The 7,611-nt window shown below is 38.2% G+C and overlaps 1 protein-coding gene across 1 annotated transcript in view; it reads left to right on the top strand.

Annotated features, from left to right (window-relative positions):
* MARCHF1 (membrane associated ring-CH-type finger 1) overlaps window positions 1-7,611 on the top strand; it is a 634,918-nt gene that overhangs the window by 595,141 nt on the left and 32,166 nt on the right. The window lies entirely within an intron of this gene.

Below are 7,611 nucleotides of genomic sequence, written 5' to 3' on the forward strand. Positions count from 1 at the left end.
TTTTTTTTTTTTTTAATGAGGGAAATAATTATTTGTCCTGTTTCATGTTTACATATTCTTGAACAAAGTTCCTGTATGTTATTTGTATGTTAAAAATACAAAGTACAGACTAAAAAACAACAGGTTATATCATCTATTAAAAAGCAACAAGTTATACCATCTATTAAAGACAGTGTAGGAGAAATGTAAAGATGTCCCAGGATTATGTAAAAATATATACCACGAGGGACTAACAAAACAACCTGAGTTTGTTTTCATGCCTGTCTGACTTATAAGCTGAGCCTGTAAACTCCTCCAGGGCAGGTGAGGACCTGGTATTAGTAGATGCTCAAAAATGTTGGCTGGCTGTGACCAACTCTTCAGCACCTAAGAACTATGGCTGTGCAATACTCATGACTTGTTAACATCTGCTTAGAGTATGGCTAAAAATCATTTCCTTAAAAAACACGTATTTTCCTTTCAAGAAATTTTATTTAAACCTTCCTTTGAAAGCAATTACATATGGTATGTAACAACCCACAGATGATGAAGACGTAGTTTGAGCTGAAAGTAAAGAGTACCAAAAAGATGTTTACTTGTGCTCTATTGACTGTGCAAAGTCATTCAACTGTGTTAATCATAACAAATTATAGATAATACTGTGAAGAACAGGAATTCTAGAACACTTAATTGTGCTCATGAGGAACTTGTACATAGACCAAGAGGCAATTGCTCAAATGTAACAAGGGGCTACTGTATGGTTTAAAATCAGGAAATATGTATGTTGGGGTTATATCCTTTCTCTATGGCAGTAGATAGCCCAATCTTCCTTCCGAGGAGTGGCTGGTGGATTTGAACCACCAGCCTTCTGGTTAGCAGTCAAATACCTTAGGAACCAGAGCTCCCTCACTATAGTTATTCAACCTATATGCTGAACAAATAATCCCTGAAACTGGACTCTAAAGAGGAACACAGCATCAGGATTAGAGGAAGACTCATTAACAACATGCGATATGCAGATGACACAACCTTACTTGCTGAAACTGAGAAGGACTTGAAGCATTTACTGCTGAATATCAAAGAGTACAATCCAGTATAGATTATGCCTCAACATAAAGACAACAGATTATCTTCACAACTGGATCAATAAATGACGTCATGATAAATGGAAAAAAGATTGAAGCCAAGGATTTCATTTTATTTGGATCCAAAATCAATACTCATGGAAGCAGCACTAAAGAAATCAGATGACTTATTGCACTTGGCCAATATGCTGCAAAAGACTTCTTTAAAGAGTTAAAGAGCAAAGATGTCATTTTGAAAACGAAGCTGTGCTAGACCAAGCCATGGTATTTTCAATAGCCTCTTATGCATGTGAAAGGTGGACAATGAATAAGGAGGACTGAAGAATTGATACATTTGATAAATGGTGTTGGTGAAGAATACTAAAATATCATGGACTGTCAGAAGAATGAACAAATCTATCTTGGAAGAACAGCCAGAATGTTCCTTAGAACCAAATAGACAGACATCATCTCTCATACTAGGGTCATGTTGTCAGAAGGGACCAGTCCTTGGAGAAAGTTATTATGCTTGGTAAAAACAGAGGAGCAGCAAAAATGTGAGGACTCAACAAGGTGGATTGATACAGTAGCTGCAACAATGAGCTCAGCACAGCAAAGTTTATGAGGATGGGACTGGCTGGGCAGTGTTTTGTTCTGTTGTGTATAGGGTTGCTATGAGTCAAGACAAACTTGATGGCATCTGAGAACAGCAACAATAGCTAATGATTCTAAGTATTTCTTCATGTGTTTCCTGGCTGCCTGAATGACTTCTTTGGTGTTTATTCCATTGTTTTTGTCTAGTTTCTGTTTCATTTATTTCTGCTATGTTGTTGTTAGGAGCTCTGGTAGCTTAGTGCCTAAGGCACTTGACTGCTAACCAGAAGGCTGGCAGTTCAAACCCACCAGCCACTCCTCGGAAGGAAGGTTGGGCAATCTACTTCCGTGGTGATACTGCCTCAGAAACCCAAGGAGGGGTCACTATCAGTAGGGGCCGACTGACCAGTTCTACTCTGTAACACATAGGGGTCACTATCAGTAGGGGCCGACTCGACGGCAAATAACAACAACAACAACAATGTAAGCAGGGTATTATTTAGTTTTTACATTTTTCCCTCATAATCTTATTATTGATTTTAATTTTATAGTGTTCTTATCTGAGAAGATGCTTTGAAGTATTTCAGTGTTATTAAATTTATTAAAGTTTGCTTTGTGGCTTAACATATGGTCTATTCTGGAAAACGATTCATTGGGAAAAGAATGTGTTTTGTGTTTTTGTTGCATGGCGTGTTCTATATATGTCTATGATTCAAGGTGGTTGATTATGTTGTTTAGATTTCTGTATCTTTGTTTATTTTCTTTCTAATTGTTTTGTCCTTTATCAAAAGTGATGTGTTGAAGTCTTCTACTATTATTATGGAGTTGTCTGTTTCTTTTTAAATTCTGTTAATGTTTTCTTTGTTTATTTTGGGTATCTTTTATTAGGTGTGTAGATATTTATTATGGTTATGTCCTCTTTCTGGACTGACACTTTAAATATTATATAATGTCCTTCTTTGTCCCTTATGCTGGTTTTTGCCTTAAAATCTATTTTATCATAAATTAACATTTCCACTCTTGCTCTTTTTGGTTGCCTTTAGCTTGATATATTATCGTCCATCTTTTGATTTCTAATTTATTTTTATGTCTATGTCTAAGGTAAGTCTCTTATAGGTAGAATATGGATGGGTCTTTTTTTCTTGTCCATTCTGCCACTCTCTTTCTCTTGACTGGTGCATTTAATCTACTCACATTCAGTGTAATTAATGATAGGCATGAATTTACTACTGTTATTCTTTTGTGTTTTTTACAGTAGTGCTGATGATTTCTTTTTTCTGTATATTTTTATGTGCAGAGTTCATTTTGTCATCAGATTTTATTTTCATTGTCTTCATTGATGTTGATCTTGTGTTTATTAAGTCCTTATGAATTCCTTCTTTCTTATTTTGATGAGAAAGTTTATTAATTTTCTTTGCGGTTACCCTGTAATTTATTTTTATCTTCCAAAGTTTAAAACAGTTTGTTCTGTGTTGATATCATCCCAACTTACTCCCCATTTGGAAGGTCTGTAAATATACCATTCATTCTCTCTTTTTGCTGTGTAATTAATTTTCATCATTTCCAGATGGATGTCTCTAGTTCCCTATTTTGAGTCTTATTTATTTTATTTTTGAGAATTCTTTTTCTGTCATTTCACCATGGTTTGTTATCACAAGTAGTTTGACATTAGTTCTCTGTCCAAAGACTCCTTCAGCATCTCTTGTAAGTTGGTCTGTTTTTTATTAATTCCTTTAATTTCTATTTATGTGGAAATTTCCCCATCATATTTGAGGGATAGATATATAATTCTTGGTTGGCATTTTTTTTTTCAGGTTTTTATATATGTTATACCATCTTGCCTGCATATTTCTGCTGAGAAATCAGAGCTTAGTCTTATTGGTGTCCTTTATAGGTAGCATTTTGTTTTGTGTGAGCTGCTCTCAAGATTCTTTATGTTTGGTTTTGGAAAGTTTGGTTTTGGAAAGTTTGGTTTTGGAAAGTTTGGTTATGCTATGTCTTGGTGACTTTCGTAAGAGGTCTATCCTGTATAGGGTTCATTGAGCTTCTTGGATAGATCTTTTTGACATTCATGATATTAGAGAAGATTACTGTTAGCAAATCTTCAACAATTCTATGTTTTTGTTTTTTTGCCTCCACCTGTTCTGGCATTCCAATCACTTGTAAATTTTTCCATTTGATAGTGTCCCACATAATTCTTAGGCTTTCTTCATTTTTCTTCATTCTTTTTTCAGATATTTTCTCATATAAATTGGTGTCAAAGGATTTGTCTCCTAATTTACTAAAATCCAGTTTCTATTGTTTCAATTTTACTCATTTGTCCTTCCAATGTGTTATCTATCTCCAAAATTTTAGTGCTAGTCTTCTGGATTTATGAATGTTATTTTTGTATAGTTTCTAATTGTCTATTTATTTTGTCATTTTGCTCTTGTATTGTTGCAGTAGTTGAGGTTGTATGTCAACTTGACTGGGCCTGGTTGAGTGGCTGGGCAGCTGGATATAGTTATTCCCCATGATGAGATTGGTAATTAACTTCATGGTGGAATCTACTGGAACAGCTGAGTAACAGTTTTAGGGATGTGGACTGCTTCCAGTATATAAGAAGCAACTTTGAAGAAGGTCTCCAGATTTTTGGCATGCGTGAACCCTGCATGTAACTAAGTCTTCATTTAGCAGTCTGCCATGATCTGCTGAACTTGGGACTTTTAATGGATTTTAATCAATGGCCTGCTGTGTGGGGTTGGTAATATTGGGGCTATGCCTTTTCACTTGTCGACCTTGGGTTTGTCAGCCTCAGCAACCAGCAGCTGCCTGAGTAAAGAGATGCCTCTAACTTCAGTGGGCCAGGAGCAAGAGGAAGAGCTAAAGCCCAAGGTCTGGGGGCTTTCACCCAGGCCCTAGAGCCTGGCACTTTGAACTCAGACTTCTAGCCTCCAGACTGTAAGAGAATCAACTCCTGTTTGTTAAAGCAATACCATTCGTGTTATATTCCTGTCAGAGTGGGACAAGGGTAACCAAAACAATGGTTTTCTTGAATTCTTTTAGGGTATTTTTTGTCTACCTTGATTTTGTTTGTGGTTCCCTTGATCTCTTGGAGGATGCTATGTATAAATCTTTTATATTCCCTATCAAGTCTATTACCAGGTCTTCCTCAGGGAGGTTTCTGTGTTCTTTATTTCAGTCACTGGTTTGTGCCATCTTTCCTGTCTTGTTTGATTTGAAGTTGTCTGTTGTCTCCAAGACACTTTGGAGTTGTACTTATTTGTCGACTATGTGTTGGTTTGTGTCACTTTTTTTGTTTTGCTTCAGTTTGATCTGTCTGTGCAGGCAGGTTGGGTGTGCTACTTTGAGTGCTGTTTGGCAGCACTGGGGCATTCTCCACCTGTCTCCAGATGGATAGAGTAACTAATGGGAATGTATGCTCAGGTCTCTGTTTGCTACTCATGAAGAGCAGCTGCAGGTGAAGTGAGAGGTGTTACCCACCATCTGTTTTGATCCAGTGGTGTAAAAGTGGGTAGTGGCACTCACCTGCTGGATAAGGCATTAGTTGGTATGTGTGGTAGGTGTGACTGACTAGTGGAGAAACAATGTCTGCCTCCTGCCAAACAGATCAAAGAAAAAAGGAGTGATTAGAAAAAGAGCAGTTAAAAAAAAAAAAAAAAAGGAAGAAGAAGAGGAAGAGGTAATATTGATAAGTGAAAAAGAAGGCAAGGCAAAAAGAAAAGACAAAAAGGGGTGGTGTGGTAATGATTGTCCTCTCCTCTAAGGCAGTGGGCACACAGTGCCCTATACTCTGGGATGTGTGCTGTTGGCCACAGTGGTAGCAGGTGGCTGTCTTATGACCCACAGGAGCATGTACTCATGGAGGTGGCAGGACCCTGGTGTGCAGTCTGTCATGCTCAGCCTCCAACCATTATGGTGGCAGGTGTCTGGCTTGAGTTCTGTGTATGAACACACCTGAAAATGGAAGTGGCAAGTCTCTAGTGTGCAGTTTGCATGTGTGAACACCTCTGACAGTGGAGGCTGTGGTGCACAGTCTGAGGTCTCTGAGAGCTCACTCTGTCATTTACACAGGTGCTGGGCACATACAGCATGATCTGCAGGCACACAGCTTGGTTCTCTTGGGGTGTGGTGTTTCAGATGGTTGCTGGAGCTGAGGGGTCTGAATGAACAAGACAGGTGAAGGACGGTAAGGGGGTATGACTGGTCATTGGGTTGCTGGTGGTGGGGCTCACCCCTGGTCACCTGCAAGGTGTTGGGGGCAAAGCAGGAGAATACACTTCTCTGGTCATTGTTCACTGGTATGGGCCTGATGCACTTCTGGATGAATGCAGCCGATTTTCTGGTTCCTGCCCCAACTCAATTAAGGGAGGGCCACTGGGAGTCCAGCATCTCCACCTGCAGCCTCACAAGCTTTCAACCAAATGATTACGTTCCACTACTGATGAGTGATTTCATCCCTGTTTACTGTCTCTTTCCAAACTCTGTAGTCACTTGTGCCACTGAAAGTCTGGCCTGCTTCCCTGAAATTTCCTCTCTTAGATTTAGCTTGTATTCTATTTACTTTACTTCACTTTGGATTTGTTTACACTGTATCTCTGTCTTAATGGGGATTCTGTGAAGTTGGCTCCTCCTCACCTGGGTATATTGCCTTCTGCATTTCACAATGGCAGTGCTATATCAGGTCCCTGCCCCACTCTCTCCTCCATCACTGTTTTTATTTTGTTTCTTTTTCCAGTCTTGGTTTAATTCAATTCTTTATCCTGTCATTCAATGTTCAGAGTTCCAGGATTATCATCTTTATCTGTTTCACTTGATTTTTCACATCTTTGTTTTAGAGACACTGGGCAAAGTGTCATCAGGATGCTATCTTGTCTCTTCCTTCTAAACTTTTTTTTTTTTCTTTTTTAAATGTATCCAATTGAAGAGAAGCAACCAGGATAAAAATAAAGGGAAAAACTACAACCCTCATTCACATGCACCCTTATACAAACACATTTTGTAATTCTGCATAACCTAAGCACCCAAAAATATCCCAAATACCAATGAGATGCTTTTTCTATATATATCCTGTCTCTGCAGCTGTTAAATAAGGCAGGTTCTGCAGTATGGTGATTTAAGAAAGCTTTTAGATGCACTCCAGGTGTCTCCAGGCATGTGATCTGCTACATAAGACATGAAGAACACTCTGAGAATTCAAATTTTAAAACATGAAAGGACTTCAGAGATTATCCAGTCACTCATTTTAAAGATAAGAAAATGAATAATTTGCCTGATCCCCAGCTATATTACAAACATCCACCTTGGACCGTCTGGTTTACCCAATCCAATTTAAAGAATAAACAAAAAAGTAAAATATCACAGGTGGCCTAGCCTATATACCTCCAGTGCAGAGGGATGGGGACCCTTTTCTATTACCAAGGGAAATATATTTTCAGAGAAACAGTATTTCTGGAAAGTAAATGAGTCTGAAAGTGGTCAGGGGGTTAGTTTACAAAAAAACCATCGACAATTTTGTCTGAAATTTTGGCATGAATGTTTCATAACTAATTTAATAAAATTGTTTTTTTTTTTTTTTTTTTTTCATTTAAGGCCCTTTTAATTTATTTTTGGTGACATTTCTGAGGTTTTTTGCTTTTGAAAGGATTGTAGCTGCAAGGGATGCCTAGGGACACAGGGTGAAGAGGTGGAGTGCTGACTAAATGCTAGTGGCCTGGACTTACAGCTACCTTCATTTCTCACTTCCTGAACTCCAGAGGTTTTCATTAGCTGGAGTCAAAGTGGGACAACCAGGGTTGCAGCCCAAGAAAGCTAGAAACATCTTAGTGGTAAGTTTAAGTGAAACCTCTGCTCTTAATCTACTACCCAGTCAGCTAAATAGATCACTCAGTTAACAACAACAATTAATGTTTATAATGTACTTTCTATGTGTTCCAAACCCTGTTGCTCTTGAGTTGATTCCAATTCATGGAGA

This window comes from Orycteropus afer, unplaced genomic scaffold (genome assembly GCF_000298275.1).
Source record: "Orycteropus afer afer isolate SDZICR_OR568_19922 unplaced genomic scaffold, OryAfe1.0 scaffold00391, whole genome shotgun sequence".
Lineage (NCBI taxonomy): Eukaryota > Metazoa > Chordata > Mammalia > Tubulidentata > Orycteropodidae > Orycteropus > Orycteropus afer.